General features: G+C 41.0%; 1 protein-coding gene across 6 annotated transcripts in view; it reads left to right on the top strand.

Moving 5' to 3' along the window:
- Positions 1-19,003, top strand: part of numb (NUMB endocytic adaptor protein) — a 167,286-nt gene that overhangs the window by 48,782 nt on the left and 99,501 nt on the right. The window contains exon 1 of one of the 6 annotated variants that reach the window (XM_043698379.1): positions 18,016-18,032. The exons of the other annotated variants lie outside the window; for them this stretch is intronic. The gene's annotated coding sequence lies outside the window, so the exon portion shown is untranslated. Of the gene's footprint in view, positions 1-18,015; positions 18,033-19,003 lie in introns of those variants that run through there. 6 annotated transcript variants of the gene reach the window in all.

Below are 19,003 nucleotides of genomic sequence, written 5' to 3'. Positions count from 1 at the left end.
TGAGGGAGGAGGTGTGGGCGCAGGTTTTACAGTTCCTGCGGTGGTAGGGGAAAGTGCCAGGATGGGAGGGTGGGTTGTAGGGGGGCGTGGACCTGACCAGGTAGTCACGGAGGGAACAGTCTTTGTGGAAAGCGGAAAGCGGTGGGGAGGGAAATATATCCCTGGTGGTGGGGTCTGTTTGGAGGTGGCGGAAATGTCGGCGGATGATTTGGTAGGGTGGAAGGTGAGCACCAGGGGCGTTGCATTGGCAGAGAGAATGAAGGCAGGTGCTATAAATGGGTCATGTATAGTCAATTTGTCTTTCCAGCACTTTGCCAGGCTTTAACATTTTAAAAAAAAACTTCTCAACTATTTATCTAATTTTTCAAACTGATGAAAAAAATCCAATCCTGTCTCTTAAACCTTTCGGATAGAATTAGAAACAGCAGTGTATATAACAATGTTTACAAAGTTTGTGTAGTTAATAGTGAACTGTACATCATAAAGTTGGGCATAAACAAATGGATACATTTGGTTAGAAGCTAATTAATAATTGGTTTGTTCTTAAAAGGTTAGCATTTGGGTTAATTTCTCGGGATAATAGGCATTGAAAGGTTATGGGAAGCAGATTTCTCCAAGTTCACAACTCTTGGCATCCACTCTTGGTGTCCTAGACAGTGCTGCAAAGCACTTAGGAATGTTCTCGGATCATGAACGATGCTCGTGAAATACAAAGGTCTGTGCTTTTATTTAAATTGTAACAGAGCTCTTTCAGCAAAAAAAACCCCTCAGACTGGATTGCCTAATTCTTCTTCTAGAGTTTAGATGTGCACGTAGACCTAAGAAAAAGGGGCGGAAGTCATTCCTTTGCGTCCAAGTTGGGGATTTTGATAGAATATAATACAACACAACACAGCACAGGAACAGGCCCTGCGGCCTACCAAGCCTGCACCGATTAGTAACCCTTATTTAGACCTGCGTCTTTTGCCCTTGCGTGCTTTCTATCCCCCTGTTTGCCTTCCACTCATGTCTATCAATATACACCTTAAATGTTGTTAACATGTCTACTTCCACTGGCAGTATTTTTCCAGGCACCTACCTGTGTGAAAACTTTTCCTGGCACTTCTCTCCTAAATCTTCCCCCTCTCACATTGAACATGTGCCCTCTTGTAGTTGACCTTTCCACCCTGGGGAGAAAGCCTCTGACTATCCAACCTATCTCTGCCTCTCATAATTTTGTAGCCCTTTATCAAGTTACCTCTCAGCCTCCGTCTTTGCAATGAAAGCAGTCAGAGTTTACCCAACCTCTCCTCATTACTAAAACCCTGCAGACCAGAAGCCTCTGAACCCTCTCTAAAGCATACACACCCTTTTGGTAGTGTGGAATTCTGTTATCCAAATGTGGCCTAACTAAAGATTTCTACAGCTGTAACATAACAGACCAACTTTTATATATTTTACATGCTGGCCGATGAAGATAAGTGTGCTGTATGCCTTCTTGACTCCCTTATCCACTGAGAGTGATCTGTGAACCTGTATGCCCAGATTCCTTTCTATGTTAGTGCTTCTCAGGGTTCTGCCATTTATTGTATAATTCGTACCTGAATTTGACCATCTAAAATGCATCCCATCAAATTTGTTTGGATTAAACTCCATCTGCTATTCCTCTGCTCAAATCTGTAGTTTATATCCCGCCGTATCCTTTAACTATCACCATCACTTTAACTCCTCAGTATCTGGAACTCTCAATTTTGGTGTCATCCGCAAACGTACGAATCAGACCATCTACATTTTCCTCAAGATCATCTATATATAAGCAATAAAGGTCCCAGCGATGATCATTATGGAACACCACTAATTAGTGAATTCCATTCTGAAAAGCACCCTTCTGTCTTCTATGACCAAGCTAGTTTTGTATCCATCTGGCCACCTCACCTCAGATCCCATGAGACTCTATTCGGAGGAATCTTGATTATCTGAAGGACACAAGTGGGGAGTATTTTGTTCAGTTAATCAAAAATATAGTTTTGCCAAGCATTGGAACCTTGCGATCTTGTTTGAATAATCCAAAATTCGGGTGATTGAATGCCGGATAATTGAGGTTCCTCTGTATTTTGTATCAGCCTGGTATCTTGTCTATCTAGACAATATCTGTTGTCCTTCCCTCAAAAGTCTTGACACTACCCAAATAAATGCAATCAAGTTGGTGAGACGTGATCATCCCTGTGCAAACCCACTGACAAGTCCATTTGCTGACAAATGTAACTAAATTTTGTCTTTCACTATCTGCTCCAACAGCTTCACCACCACTGACGTCTAGGTCACTGGCCTGTAATTGCCGGATTATGTCGGTTTCCCTCTTTAATTAAAGGAACAGCATTGGTCATTCTCAGCCTTCTGGAACCTTGCCTGAAGCCAAGGAGCATGCAACGGTATCTGTTAAGGCATCTCCTACTTTTTTCCCCCCTATCTCCCACTGTATCCTGGGATAGATCCTGTCTGGCCCTAGGGACTTGTCTACCTTAACATATTTCAAGACACCCAGCATTTCCTCCTTCATTGTGTTGACTATCTGAGGGTGTGCATGCACCTTTCTCTAGCCTCAACATCTGTCACACCCCTTTCTTTGGTGAAGACCAATGTAAAGTACTCATTAAGGATCTCATCTGTTTTTTCTGGCTCAATACATTACATTACCTCCCTCCTTTAACCTACTCTTTGCCATACTACTCTCTTCTAATATATGTGTATAAAATACACATGCAGACACACACACAAAGTGCCTTGGGGTTCTCCTTTGCCCTGCTGGCCAAGGACATTTCATCACCCTTTTCACCCTCCTAACTCCCCATTTGAGCTCCTTCGTGTTTTCTATGTGGGCAAGTGCGGTTACCATAAGTTAACAGATAAGTTTGAGTAAATATTGCTTGATGCCAAATTTGTAATAGAATTTGATATGTGTTCATTAATAAAGTCATGGTGATTTATAAAAATTAGACTACTTTAAATTATTTTGTCAGGCACTGAATGTGAATGGAGTAAGTAGAGGATGTATAGATTGGATCAGTAGTGAAAGGATGAATTGTGTGCAGTATATCTATCTTTCTTCTTTTGCTCTTAATCTCTCTTCATGTGACAACATGGACTTGCAAAAGGGCTTCATTGTTATTAATAAGCCCTTCAGTATATTGCTCAAATGAGGGGTATGTATCTTGCTGGAGGGCCATGAGACTGATCTTTTTGGTACCACTAGTAATTGGATAAGATTGGCTTATTCTGTGCAGAAAGAATAGAGGAGTTGCTTGGTGACCACATTGCTTGATGCACTTATTTATATAGCCACTGTGGGGAGGGCATGGTTTGTGTGCAGTGCTGGCACATAATTTTACAATGTGATTCTGCTCTATCAACCATAGTTTGTTGAGTAGGGAGTCAAGATTTCTGGATGTATTTAGGGGCAGTCAGGTTTCAACTGTGTTGCTGGTTTGATTTTAGTAAGGTGGCATAGATTTTCAATTTCTCACCCTGTTACAGATTTTATTTTCAGAATGCCTTCATTTTTGTAATGGTTTTCCTAAAATGTCTTTTTTGTTTTAAGGGGTTATCTTGTTGGGTTTTGGTTGGGTACCTGAGCTCCTTTTTTGTAGATTCTTATGTTATTTTTGAAAACATAAATTTCCTTGTATTTTGTGTTCTGGCTAGCCATTCCTTCTTAAAATGTGTACCACTTCACTGTACAATTCACTTTGCAGTCAGTAACCTTTTCGAACAGTAAAATCTTCAAAGAAGTATTGCTGTTTTGCTATTGTGCTATATGCAGATTAGTGCGACAAGATGATTATTTTTCAGGCTTCCGTGTTGCAGTTCTCGTTCTGTTTTATTCCTCCTTCCATACTTGGATTCAATTTGCTTAGTTTTCTGTGAAGTGTAGCTTCATTTATGTCACTATGTTGCTATCCACCGAAATCTATCTTTTGTTATGAAGTGAGACAAGGGAAACTTTATCATTTTCCTCCTTTTTAAGCTTCAGTTCAGTATCCGTACTCTTACTTTTCTATAAATCTATTATTTGATGCTTATGTTTGTTATAGGAATACTCAGCTTGTACTCTGCTCCTGTCTGATGATTTATCACTACAGTGTGTCAAACTGCTTGTTATTTTTTTTTCTGCCCTATTAATTTTAACCAATCCTGTTAGCTTATTGAACTTTGGTTTCAGGCCAGCATCTTTCCTGTTGACTCTTTGTTATCTTTTTCAGTTCTTGTAGTGAACCCTGTTCTTATTATGTATTTGCCAGTTATTCAGCTTTTATAATCAGTGGGATATCCCCACCTCATGATTATATGGGCATCGAATGGTTCAAACCAGACTACTTCCACAGATAGTAACCACATGTAGCAAAGTAAGTGCTGTCAAAGAGGTTGCGGCCTTTTACAGCTCCATGTATTCAGGTTAATTGAATTGAATTTGACCATCTATTCTGAAGAACAGTCACTCTGGACTTGAGATGTTAACTCTTAATCTCTCCACAGATCTTCCCAGACCTGCTGATCCATTCCAGCAATCTGTATTTCTTTCAGATCTGCAGCTTCACAATGCTTGTCTGTTATTGAATCGAGTTTGAATTTGGTTGTCTTTGTCTTCTCTTGCAGCTGAGCTGTGATGAGAAATTGTTGTGATTGTGCAGATTTTCTTTTTGATCTACTGTGCAGTTGACACCACAATCTGAAACACTCAGCCTGTAAATGTATAGGCAGAATCTGTAAAAATATTGAAGACGTATTTAGATGTGGCGCTCTTGTGATGCCAAGGCATTTAAGGTACATGGGCCAAGTGCTGGAAATTGAGATTTGTTTTTGACTGGCATAGACCTGAGGCCAAAGAGCCTTTTTCTGTTCTGTAGGTCTCTGTGCCAATAGAAAGGAATTCCTTGCACAGCACCTCGAGCTGGAAGACCTTATTGAAAGCAAACTTGGAATATAAAAATGGCATGAAACTGGAAAGTTTGATTTTGTTGGGGTTTGGCATGTCCCTTCCTTCCCATTGGTCTTCCAGTTTGTTGTGTACTCCGGTTTTCTGGTGAGCTGCTCAGGCTTTGTACAAGGATGAGTGTTTGCCGAGGGAATTACAGTATTTGCGAATTGTTCAGAATGGGTGGTTCCAGAGCTTCATGTAGCTGTTTAATGGTTCATTTGTGGCTTCCAATTGTATTGCATTAACCTTCTCTTTAGATCCAATGCAGGATAGTGCATTAATGTGAGAAATGCATTAAAAAGTCGAGAAAAGTACTGTATATTTATAACTGTAAATGGTTATTTTAGCAAATACATAATTGTTCTCCTTAACCTGTTTTAGTGCTTTCACGGTCACACATAATGCATTGGATTGGAAGAGCCAGCTTCCTTGTTGTGACCATTATTATTTCTACTGTAGGTGAGATTATGCATTTTTGTCAAGGTATTAGTAAAGGTTTTGATAGTCAGGAGAACTGGCAGCTGAACATGTTCTTGAGTTAGTATACCTTAAGATTTTTTTGAAGTGAAGTTGAAACCACAATCAGATTGGATGTGCCATGATCCTATTGAATGGTAGAGGGGATTAAATTGGCTTGAGGGGCCAAATGGCCAACTCCTGTTCCTATTTCTTCTGATCTTGTGGTCAAATCAGTTGTGATCTCATGAAATGATGTCAGACACAAGGGAACAAAGAATCAACTCCTCCTACTTTCATATAACCTTAGGAGATTTATATTTCAGGAAACCAGCTCATAGTACTGGCTAACTGAATAATTTTGTATTCAGCAATGAACTTGATATATGAATGAAGATCACTATTGGCATCTGGCTAATTGAAAGATGGCATGTGTATTTGATTTAAAATTCAGTGTTTTGAACCAAAATTCTGAAGCAGAATTTTGACTCTATCTTATATTGAAGTGGGTTTTCATTCATTCTGCTTCAGGCACTGGAATTGGAGATGATGCATCATAAGCACTGTTTCACTCATGACATTACAAATGGACTCATGTTTTGGGAGGGGTGGACCTGCAGCAATAAATTTTATAACCTGCTCTCATTAAAGTTATGGAACTTGAATTTGTTTTGCAGTCAAATCTCATAATGGGTTGTCCATTAGCCCCCAGGTAGAAAACATCTGATTTGCTTTTAACTTGGTTTGTTGGCGAATATTGATAAATTATCATATCAGCCGTTTCTAGCTCAGGGATTGCACATCAGTGGTTACAGTTCCTTTTATTGTCACGGGAAATCATGTACCATTTCTGAGTCAGAATTTTGCAAAGCCTATTTTTAAGTGACTGAACTGAGTCACAAGATTAGTGTTGCAACAAACACTCGCTAAGTATCTAGGGTACAATAACGGCTTGGGTAAGTTGCCCAGAAGTTGCTTTCATTCAGTAAGTATGAAATAGAATATGAACTGAGTTAGAGTTTGGTGCATGCAAGCAATACATTGTTTTTGATATTGCAGAATTTCTTAGATTCTCGACCAGGCTCCTTGGATTGGAGAGTGGCAAAACACCTTTGCTGTTCTGGAAAAGAAGGAATAAAGAGAACTGTGGACTTGTTTGCCTCACAGTAGTAATATGTAAAACAAACAGAATCGTATTCCTTTGAAACATCCTCTGACAGTGGCATGTATTGAAGTGTTTTGCATCCCAGTACAGGCAAAATGGGTCAAATGATCTCTTCTTCACCGTAGTGATTCCATGATTCTCTGAATGTTGAAGTCGTAATGTAAGAAACTGGGCAGTCAATGTGCACTTCAGGCAACATTCTGATAATGACCAGATAATCGATTCTAATGATGTTGAGTGGCCAGGACACCAGGGATAGCTCCCCTACTCCCCTTCAAAGTCATGACATGGAATTGTTTATATCCACTAGAACAGGTGGTTGGAGCTTCGGTTTAATGTCTCTTGCAAAAGACGTCACCTCCAAAATTTCAGCACTCATTCAGTGTTACACTGGAATGTTGACTTTAGCCGTTATTTCCAAGCTGTTCATTGGGACGCAAGCCCAGAACCTTGTGACTTTGAGCAAGAGAGCAACAAACTGAACCATGCTGACTCTTATTCAGCATATGGTGTCGGTGTTGGATTGGGGTGGACAAATCAGAAGCCACATGACATGAGGTTATGGTCAAACAGGTTTATTTGAAATCACCAAGGTTTTGGAGTGCTGGTGACTGGCACTTTACCTGAGAAAGCAGCATCATTCCAAAAGCTTGTGATTTCAAATAAATGTTGACTTGCTTGCTGAGCTAAGTGTGTTCACAGACGTTTTGTCACCATTACTAGGTAACATGGTCAGTGTGCCTCTGGTGAAGCCTGTCTGCACCAGCACTATCATTAATCCTGGTTATGGCTGATCATCCAATACAATAGCCTGTTCCTTTCAAACTGTTTGCCCACACCCCCCACTACCACAACCACCATCAAAACCCTAAATGCTATGGTCTCCTCAGTGCCAACTCCTTGAAATCATACAATGTTTTGGTCTTGACTGCATCTGTAGTAGTGACTTCCACAGGCTTACCAAAGCTTAGGTCATAAAAATTTCTCATCTCGGTCCTAAATAGATTACCCCCTGTATTCTTATGCTGTGATCCCTGGTTCTAGACACCCCATTTATTTGGAATTACCTTCCTTAGGATCTTATACGTTTCTATCAGATCCCTCCTCACTCTTCTGAACTCCAGTGAATGTAATCCTAACTGATTCACTCTGTCCTTGTGTGCCAGGCTTACCATCCCAGGAATCAGAGTAGTGCCATTGGAAGATGCTGGATCTAGTGCACTCAGATTTTAAAAAGGTCTATTTATGCGCCATGACAGAGTTGCATAAAATTAAGGCTCGTAAAATTGGCTGCTGTGTATTGGAATGAATCCAGGTCTGTTTAATGGATAGAATAGGAATGAGCAGGCTATTTTCAGATTGATGGGCTGGAACTAGTAGGGTATCAAAAGGGTCATTGCTTGGACCTTGACTATTTACAGTCTATATCAATGACTAAATCAAGTGTCATGATGCAAAGTTAAGTGGGAAACCAAACTTTGTGTTGGGCACAAAAGGACATAGGTTATGTGAGTGGGCAATAATATAAAAACAAAATTAATAGAATGTGAAAAAATGTGAAGCAGAATTTTTTTAAAACATGGAGAGAACTTAAGAAATGTTTATGCTTGGAGGTTTAGATTTCTTCACACATGAATCATAGGAAGTTAACATGCAGGCTAAGCAAAAAATGAAGAAGCCACTCACAGATTCCAAAGCTTTCCTTTCCTGTTTACAATTCTGCAACTTTTCCTTGAGGCTTTTCTCTGCCTGTTTGTTACTATGCAATAACAATGCTGAAAAACTAAATCTTTTTCTTAAGAATTCCTATCTCACTGAGGAAACTCTAGACCAATCCACATCTAACAACCTGCCCTCAAAATTCTGCTCATGTTTAGATAATAGTCATAAGTTCTGTTGCAAACAACCAATGACATTCTTTTTTAAAACGACAAATGTTCCTGTCTCCCAGTATTAAATTATCCTTGATTGGATTCCAGCCTCTAGAACTGCATCTTCACCAAAAGTAAATGCTTGGGCCATATCCTGTTAGTATACCAAGTTGTACTGAAATCTCCCCAATATTTTTTAACAGGTGTTGTTTACAGAAAAACAAATGCTAGTGAAAGCATTACTTTTCCCATCTTAATGGCAGAGGCAGTTCGGAAAGCACATGATATGTTGGCCTTTTCTTGCTGTGTTCATCTTTTTGATGTGATCTCCATGTCTGTCATCAGAAGTGGGGATGCTTGCTGGTGGTCTCAGCCACAGGGTGTTGTTGGAAATAGGGCCTTGAATGATTGAGTTTCTGGCTTGGAATGTCATGTCCTTTTGTTGTCGTTCCATTGAAGGAAGCTGCACCATTTTTATCTTACCAAGAGATTGAAATTTGTGTGAAGATCCACAGTGGTCTAGGCCTTAGTGAGACCACACCTGAAGCATTGTTTGCTGCAGAAGCTCAGTAGGTGTGATGACATCTGTGGAAAGAAAGCAGAGTTAACATTTCAAATCGGGTGACCCTCCCTCCTTCAATCTGACTTTGGGCTTGTAGACTTTGCATTATAATCCCTATTGAGTGCTCCAGTGTCTGAGGGGCCTGCTCTGTAGAGAGAGTGCAGTGAAGCCTGAATTGGGTGATCAGGTGCCTGACCTCCATCTCTTACAGTCTGTGATCATGTAAAGAAGGACGTGGTGTGAAAACATCCTGTTCAATCCCAGTTGAAGGGAAACTTGGCCAATGTTGCCAAGTTGGAGAAAAGGAGTTGTGGTGCATTTTGAAAGACGAACATAGAACATACAACATTACAGCGCAGTACAGGCCCTTTGGCCCTCGATGTTGAGCAGACCTTTTATCCTACTCTAATATCAAACTAACCAACTTACCCTCCATTTTACTACCATCCATGTGCCTATCCAAGTGTCACTTAAATGTCCCTAATGTATCTGACTCTACCACCAATTCTGGCAATGCATTCCATGCACTCTCCACTCTTGTGTAAAGAGCCTACCTCTGACCTCTCCCCTAAACCTTCCTCCAATCACTTGAAAATTATGCCCCCTTGTGATAGACATTTTCACCCTGGGAAAAGATCTCTGGCTATCCAGTCTATCTGTGCCTCTCATCATCTTATACACCTCTATGAAATGAATTCTCATCCTTCTTGGCTTCAATGAGAAAAGCCCTAGCTCTTTCAACCTTTCTTCATAAGACATGCTCTCCAGTCCAGGCAGCATCCTAGTAAATCTCCTCTGCACCCTCTCTAAAGCTTGCATATCCTTCCTATAATGAGGCGGCCAGAACTGAACACAGTATTCCAAGTGTGGCCTAACTAGGGCTTTATAGAGCTGTAGCGTAACCTCGCGGCACTTAAATTCAATCCCCCTGCTAGTGAAGGCCAACACACTATACACCTTCTCAACACCTATCAACTTGAATGGCAACTTTGAGGGATCAATGGACGTGGACCTCAAGTACCTCCACACTGCCCAGAATCCTGCCTTTAACCCTGTAATCTGCATTCAAATTTGTTCCAACATAAATCACTTCACACTCTTCCAGGTTGAACTCCATCTGCCACTTCTCAGCCCAGTTCTGCATCCTGTCAATGTCCTGTTACAACCTACAACAGCCCACCACACTATCCACAACTCAACCAATCTTCGTGTCATAAGCAAACTTACTAACCCACCCTTCTACTTCTCATCCAAGTCACAAAGAGCAGTAACAAAGTAACAAAGAGCAGATGTCCCAGAACAGATCGCTGCGGAGCACCACTAGCCATAGAGCTCCAGGGTGAATACTTTCCATCAAATATCACCCTGTGTATCCAACCAGCCAAATTTCCCTGTATCCCATGTCTCCTTACTTCAACAAACACCTTTCTAAAATCCATATACATCACATCCACTGCTGTACTTTATTCAATGTATTTTGTTACAGCCTAACAGAATTCAATGAGGCTTGTGAGGCATGACCTGCCCCTCTCAAAGCCATGCTGACTATCTCTAATCAACCTGTACTTTTCAAAATAATCATCAATCCTGTCTTTCAAAATCCTCTCCAATATTTCGCTGACTGGTCTGTAATTCCTAGGGTTATCCCTATTCCCTTGAACAAGGGAATAACAATTACCACCCTGCAATCATCTGGTACTATTCTAGTGCATGGTGAAGGTGCAAAGATCATCGCCAAAGGCCCAGCAATCTCTTCCCTCTGTTCCTATAGTAATCGTGGGTATATTCCAAGTGGCTCAAGGGACGTACTTAACTGTCCTCATGTTTTTCAAAACTTGCAGCACATCCTCCTCCTCAACATCAATCTGTTCGAGCATATGATGCTAGATTTGGGAGTGAAGTGAAGATGATGATGACTGCTGCTGCTGCTGCTTCAGTTTTCTTTTGGAAGAAACTGACTGGAACCAGCTGTATATTGTTTTTGTGGAGGGTTCAGTATGATGATTCTGTATCATCAAGACTGTTGTGAGTAGAAATTAGGTAGTTCTGCTGAGATATGCACTATTTTTGTGAAGACTATTCCTGTAGAACACTGGATACTGTTTTCTGGTTAAATTGTTTGAAATAGAAGAGCTGGCATTCTGTCAGAGGAGGTTGAATGCCTTCGAGGACTTTGTGGATGGAAGTGGAGTTGTGTCAGCTGAGTGAACTAAATCTGACAGATCCACCTTCATTCTGTCTGCTATTGAAAGTGTAATTTGTTTTCCTGTTAAGTCATGTTTAATTACTATCGATTCTGAATGGATAATGTAAACGTAGTGAAAGCATTTAAATCCTTTTCCTTCTTTCCAGTTTGGTCATACAGGAAATTCAGTTCATTTGGTTCCTATAGGGATTGTGAAAAGTTAATGGAATTCTGGGGAGGCCCACTGTTTCAAACCATTCATGGTTGTGGCTAATGGCTAAAAGGATTCCAGTCTGTCTTCGTCCAAGTGTCAATAATAAATCTTTTCATAGTTTAGAGAACTAGTCTTGATTGTATAACAGAGGATAGATGATGTCCTCACAGTCGGTGTCATGGTGAAGCTGTTTGGGATTGGTACCCTCAGTCGGGTGTTGCGGTGAAGCTGTCTAGGATCGGTACCCTCACAGTCGGTGTCACGGTGAAGCAGTCTGGGATCGGTACCCTCACAGTCGGTGTCACGGTGAGGTAGTCTGGGATCGGTACCCTCACAGTCGGTGTCACGGTGAAGCAGTCTGGGATCGGTACCCTCACAGTTGGTGTCACGGTGAGGTAGTCTGGGATCGGTACCCTCACAGTCGGTGTTGCGGTGAAGCAGTCTGGGATTGGTACCCTCACGTGGGACCCGAGGGAGGGGGAGTTAAAGTGTTCAGCCACGGGACGGTTGGGTTGGTTGGTGCAGGTGTCCCAGAGGTGTTCTCTGAAACGTTTCGCAAACGTTGGCATTCCCAACACCCCTCCCCCAAGTCCCTCCTCCCTACCTTTTATCTAGCCTGCTTGGCACACCCTCCTCATGCCTGAAGAAGGGCTTATGCCCGAAACGGCGATTCTCCTGCTCCTTTGCTGCCTGACCTGCTGCACTTTTCCAGCAACACATTTTTCAGCTATAAATTGTCTGGATATGTTTCTGATCCTCAGCAAAGAAGGTAGGTCAGTTTCAGGAAACGAATTGTACCCATGGAGACTAGGTTGAGTAAAGAATGACCCTGAAACTGAAGAATGCTGCATTGTTTCGTCATGACTCCATTAATACTAATGAAGCTACTTGAAGCAATGCAGAAATGTCTTGCTGTACATTACTTGGCAGCAGGTATGGTAACTGCACTTTCTTTTCTCACACTTGATAAATTGAACTTTTCATTCTTGGCAGACAATAAAGGACAGTTAAGGGAAACACTGGCTTATTCAAATATTCTTCACTTAACATGAAACAAGCAAAAATAACTTAGTATGGAAGGTGGCTTATAGTGTCTGACATAAATGTCAAAAATAGGAGCAGGACCAGGCCATTTGGCCCATTGAACCTGCTCCACCATTCAATGTGATTTTGGCTGATCCTGTGTCTGTATTATACTCCAACTGTCTCCCCATGCCCTTGATGTTTTTAGTATCTGTTTCGGTGCTGCATGACTCTAAATCTATCTGTTTTTTAAAATGGCTTTCGTGATTTGGTCTCCATTTTCTTATGTTTAATAGAATTCCACAGATTCCCCATCGTTGTTGAGAGAAGAAATTTCTCCATCAGCCCTAAGCACCCAACTCCATATCCTGAGGCCATGACTCCTTTGATGTCGCTGCCCTCCCCAACACACACGCAAGCACACACACGCAAGCACACACACGCTCACACACACTCACACACTGCCCTGGCTGAGGGAAACATCATCTTGGCATCCAGCCATTCAAAAATGATGAGACCTTTTGATGAGATCCCTTTTTGTCTTTCTGAACTCCAGTGAATACAGGCCCTGTTGATCAATGTCCCCTCGCACAAGAAGCCTGCCATGCCAAGACTGCCCTGGCTGAGGGAAACATCATCTTGGCATCCAGCCATTCAAAAGGGATGAGATCCCTTTTTGTCTTTCTGAACTCCAGTGAATACAGGCCCTGTTGATCAATGTCCCCTCGCACAAGAAGCCTGCCATGCCAAGAGTCAATCTGGTGAAGTTTTGCTGCACTTCCTCTATCATAACTGTATTTTGTCACAGTTACCCAGACCCAAGTTGCGCACAAGACTCCAGTGTGCCCTCCCTAAGTTCTTCCAAGACGACTTTGCTTCTATATTCAAACCCTCTTGCAGCTAATGATCGCATACTTGATGGCTTAACAGTGAAGCATCTAATGTATTTCAGGCAAGCTATTATGTTAGAAGGGAGATACAGTCTCAAATACTTGAGTTCTCACATTTTAGAATAAAACTACTCAGTTAGTTTAGTGCGAGCACTGACGATTGATGGCTGAAATTCTAAACCCTTCTCTGTCAGTTCCAATCATTTTCAAATATTTACTCCAGTGCCATGAGGTATATTGTAAAGTTATGCATGCTGTTATCTCATTAAGGATTTACAGATGACTGTATTGTATCATAGAATTGCAACACTGTACTGCATTTTTAACAGAAGGGCATGTATACTACATACACGCAAAATATTGCAGCTGTTGGAAATCTGAAACAGAAATATAGTTGAGATTCTGTTTTTACAGCAATTTAAATGGGAGCATATTTCAGTTATTCAGCTTACAGTGAATGACAGAGCCAAGGAAAAGACATAGGAAAATAAAATGAGTTGTCATTAGTTGGGGTACCATTTTCTCTGCAGGCACCAATGGCAGTGATAATCGTACCCCAAACAAACATAATGCCTTTGAGTGTCGGGGGAAAATGGTTTGATTTTCTGGCACCTATCAGCCAAAATCAGTGTGTTGACTAGTTTCACTTCATGGATTGCTTCAGTATCTGAGGGTTGTGGATGGAGCTGAACATTGGGCAATCAACACCGCTTCTAACCCTTATGATGATGGTAAGGTCATCGATGAAGCAGTTGAAGATGATCGGACGTAGGGCACAACACTAGTGTCCCTATGTTTGAATTAGGGAGTCTGGATTCAAGCCCCACCTGCTCCAGAAGTGTGTAATAGCGTCTCTAAGCAGGTTGGTTAGAAATTATCTACCCTACGTGATGCCTTGGGGATGTGATGATTGCCTTCCAACAATCCTTTGTGCTGGATGTGACTCCAACCAATGGAGAATTTTCCCTGTCTTTTCTATTTAGTTGACAGAGAGGAAACTAATAGTTACGGAATGTCAACTTAAGCTACTGACACAAATTACTTCAGACTTTACATCCTACCCCATTTCCTTTCTGAATAAATGTGGGTTGCGTTCTTAGACTTTGGGAGATTTCACTTCAAAGTTTACAAACTCTACCATGATAGTTCTTCTTGATTTGTATAAATGAACTTGTAGCAGCAGAATCAGTTCACTGTTGAATTACAGATGGCATTTTGATTTATTGTCACTTCTGTTGACTCTGGCTATAATTGAGGTACCAGACTATCATAGTCCCCTTATTAAATGTTGGGCGAAGTGAGAGACCAGGAAATTTCAGGCTTGAACTTTGATGGTGAGAAAGTTAGGAGAGAATTCTGAAAAACAGAATATTTTTTGCATTTGGAGAGACTGGGAATAGTAAGGGAAAGTCTTCATGGTTTGCTTAAGGGAAAGTCAAATTTGATCAGATTTTTTAAGGAGCTAACCAAACATACTGATGAGGATAATGCATTTGATGCATTGAGATCCAGTAGAATTTCTCAGCTTGGTGCTAGGGCCCTTGTTGTCTAGGCCAGCATTTCTTGCTGTCAGTTGACCCACAATGCTGTTAGGGAGGGAGTTCCAGAATGTTAACCCTGCAATACTGATTATGTATTTCCGAGTCAGGAAGGTGAGTGACTTGGAGGAGAACTTTCAGGTGATGGTGTTCCCAGGTGTCTTCTGCTTTTGTCCTTCCAGGCAGTAGTGGTTGTGGCTTTAGGTTCCCTTCTTGAGATTCTTACACGTTTGATGCAACTGCAATAAGCCAACCTTTGTGAACAACCACAATTTATTTCAGCAAGTACAAGCTTTTGGAGGATCACTTAACACACTCTGCAATGCTTGCGGAGCGTGTCAAGTGAGTCTGAACAATGGAACCATCCTCCCTTTATACAGGGTTTTACATCACAGTCAGTCATGCATGCAAAACACAATCCCCTGTCACTCCCCCATGGTCACTTGGCACCTAAAAACAATGTTAAATGGTTAGATTATTTCCAGAACCAATGTGTGATCAGGTTATCCCTTAAAATGGTGTGTGATCAGGTTATCCCTTAAACTGTAGCATTTACAGAGGATGATTAGATTGTCACATCCTGTCTGTAAGACAGAAAAACAACCCCCCCCCCCCACCCACCCAGGAAATCCAATTTCTTACATGTCAGCAGAACAAATTAACCCTTTAACATCTCAGTGGGTTTGAAAGATGCTATCTAAGGATTCTTGATGAATTTCTGTCGTGCATCTTGTAGGTGGTACACGCTGCAGTTAACTGAGCATCAATGATGGAGGGATGGATGTTTCTGGATGTGGTGCTAATCAAGTGGGCTGCTTTGTCCTGGATAGTGTCAAACATCTGAGTGTTGTTGCTGCACCCATCCAGGCAAGTGGGGAGTATTCCATCATAGTCCTGATTTGTGCCTTTTAGATGGTGGACTTTGGAGAGTTGAGAACTGAGTTACTTGCTGCAGAATTCGTAGCCTCTATCCTACTCTTCTAAATGGTTACTTGGTCACCATTAGGTTAGCTTTTCATTTCAGGTATTTTTAAAATTGAATTCAAATCTCACCATCACTTATGGTGGAGTTTGAACTCTTGCCCCCAGAACATTAGTCTGGAATGCTGGATTTTGAGGCCTATGAGATTGCCACTACACCATTTGCCCTAAAGAAGGCATATCAGATACTTTTATTTATTGAGATATAAATGCAAGACCAAGGTGGTTATGCTTGAACTATTTAAAATGCTGGTTAGGTTACTGTCACCACATTACAGGAAGGATGTGATTGCACTGGAGGGGGTGCAGAGGAGATTATTTTTAGAATCCCTACAGTGTGGAAGCAAGCCATTTGGCCCAACCAGTCCACACCGATCCTCCAAAGAGTAACCCACCCAGACCCAATTCCCTCTGACTAATGCACCTAACGCTATGGATAATTTAGCATGGCCAATCCACCTGACCTGCACATCTTTGGATTGTTGGAGGAAACCAGAGCACCCAGAGGAAACCCACGCAGACACTGGGAGAATGTGTAAACTCCACAGACAGTCGCCCAGGTCACTGGCGTTGAGGCAGCAGTGCTCACCACTGAGCCACTGTGCCACCCTGGATTTACCAGAATGCTACCTCGGTTGCAGGGTCTGAGTTAGAAGGAAATTTTGGATAGGCTTGGATAGTTTTCTTTAGAGCAGCTACTGTTGAGAGAGGACCTAATAGAGGTGTATAAGGTAATGATAAATTAGAAATATAGATACTGGAACACCGATATTTGGAACCCGCAGAATCTTAAAAACAGCGTCTCTTTTACAAGCAACTTATCAGTACTTTTGAAAGTCATAAAGTGTTTGTAGGATTAATAAATACACTTGAGACAAAACACAGGAATGCTAATAGTTTGAAGGTTGAGGCTACTAGTTTAAATATTCATGATGTGCTACAATGCAAACATACAATTTACCTTTGTGCTTCACTGGGTTCAGATTTTTCGCTGCCTTGTACTATGAGCAAATTTGGACTGCTTTAGATCAAGAACGAACCATTTGCAGTGAAACCTTGCTTTTTCGGCAAGATAGTGGAAAGAGCAGATCAAGTAAATTTGAAATGAATCGAGTCTCTCAGTTGACTTCTCCAAAGACGAAAAGGAGTTGGTCATTATTTGCACTTCAGGATTGCCTTTTTGATCAAACTTTGTTGAGCTGTATGGAAATGAGTGTTCATCTCGTTGCTGCTGCCATTGGTGTGGAGAGTCAGTGCGCTTTTGGCACTGAAACAGAGGCTCGCCCAAGAGTTCAAGTTTTACGTTTTTGAGGTATTGATCCTAAATTTTGAATTGATCTTTTGTGCGGTCAGTAGACTTCAGAGCTACAGGGGTGATTTAGTTTTTAAATTTTGAAAAGATTGATTCTAATTGATCATTGCTGTTCTCAAAGGAGTGTGGTATTAGCATTTGTAATCAGTTGGATTATGCAGTATATATTACTTGCTTGTACAATACTCAGTGCCCAAGCTATCATGTAATCCTAATTTTGACAGCAGTGTTTAGGAAGGATCATTAAATTGACACCACCGTCTGCTTTGATTTTAGTTGAAATGATTGGAGGTTCCAATTTTTTGAAAGATGGTGATTCCACAATACAGTGTGTATAGGTGTACTCTGAAAGAATGCAGTGTTGTATGTTGTGGAAAGGACTGTTGATAGTGGTGTTTGTAAGAATTTTGTCTGTTGACTACTCTAAACCTGAACCTATTTGCAGGAGTCAGTCCTGGTTGGAGTGACGACACAAGATCAGTGAAGGTAGTTCTATGTTCAGAAATGACTGGAAACGATGGATGTTAATTCATAAATCAGTTTTGTGAAAAATAACTTCAAAGATTTGGATGGTTTAAAAAAAACTTTTGATTGACTGGCCTGTGTACTGCTTAACTTATAAATCTCAGTATTCCTCCTTGTGTTATTCTTAATTTTTCAACTTGGTTTTGTTAATAAAAAGCACCCAACCTTTTCTCTGTTCTCAGATTGTGTATTTTAAGCCCTGGCAGAATTCCTGAACGTAAAGCACTATAAATGGTCATGTGATTTTGAGGTTGATTGTTACGCAACTTTCTGGATTAATTTTGTTGCTGTAGAATTCCATACAGCATTTGGTTTCTACAATCTGCAGTAATCATTTATCATCTTGGTCATCAGGGGTAAGTTGTGCACGCAGTAGATAAATCCTCTGCTAACTGTTGTCACGCAATGAAAAAAATCCTCACATTGATTTAATTTATTAGTTGCGGCTGATAGCTGGAAATTTCTTTGCAAGGCATTAATCTAATCTTGATGTTCAGGCTATTGCAAACGTGTCAAAAATCACTATGCACCTGTTGTCCAAGCTACTTCCTTGCTCTGCCTAATGATCTCCGTTACTGATCTTGGGTACATTACTGTATGGAGATGCGCCTTCGCCACAGACTATAGTTAAAATTTATCCTAGCTGCAGTTGCACACTTATTAGCAAACCTTATCCCCACCCTGATAGTTTCAGATATTTACATGTAAAACTGAAGGTTGCAGGAATGATAAAAGTTATTAAATCAGATTTTATAAACTCAACCATGATTTAATATTTGTAGTTAACGCAAACATATAAAACAGCTTAGAGTGTTGCTCACTGTTTTGATGAGAAATGTGAAGTCGTCCACTGAACAGTAAGTTTTCAACAAATTGAGTGGTGACACTGCTGCATAGCCCTTGTTTGAATTGGTGTGTTCCTCATGCCTAATGTTGCAATTGCTACAGGATGGGAAAATGCTGGGTAATATAACTAATTATATCTGAATGGTCAGTCTTGCTACATATTTGCAGACGCTTTGTTTTTAAATACTTCATACGCTTCACTTCAAACAAATTTTGAAAAGTACTTTGCAAACTATTTGGGTCTTTTGAATACTGATCAAGCAGCACAAGTAAAGTAGACATTGCTCTGTGCCAGTTTTGATTTTTGTTCTTGGGAGATAGTGCCAGAATGATCTTTAACTGCTGCAATTGGAAAAATCAGCTAGGTTTGCGCTCATGAAATCTTTCTCAAGGACTTCTGTTGAGAAGCAGCTGTCTGTGAGTGTTTTGAAAGATGGAATTCAGCTGGAGTGCACTTCACAACTTCACCAGTGGATGCCAA

The sequence above is a fragment of the Chiloscyllium plagiosum genome, chromosome 10, assembly GCF_004010195.1.
Source record: "Chiloscyllium plagiosum isolate BGI_BamShark_2017 chromosome 10, ASM401019v2, whole genome shotgun sequence".
Taxonomy (NCBI): domain Eukaryota; kingdom Metazoa; phylum Chordata; class Chondrichthyes; order Orectolobiformes; family Hemiscylliidae; genus Chiloscyllium; species Chiloscyllium plagiosum.
The sequence above is the reverse complement of the archived record's forward strand: the minus strand, read 5'-3'. Positions and strand labels throughout refer to the sequence as shown.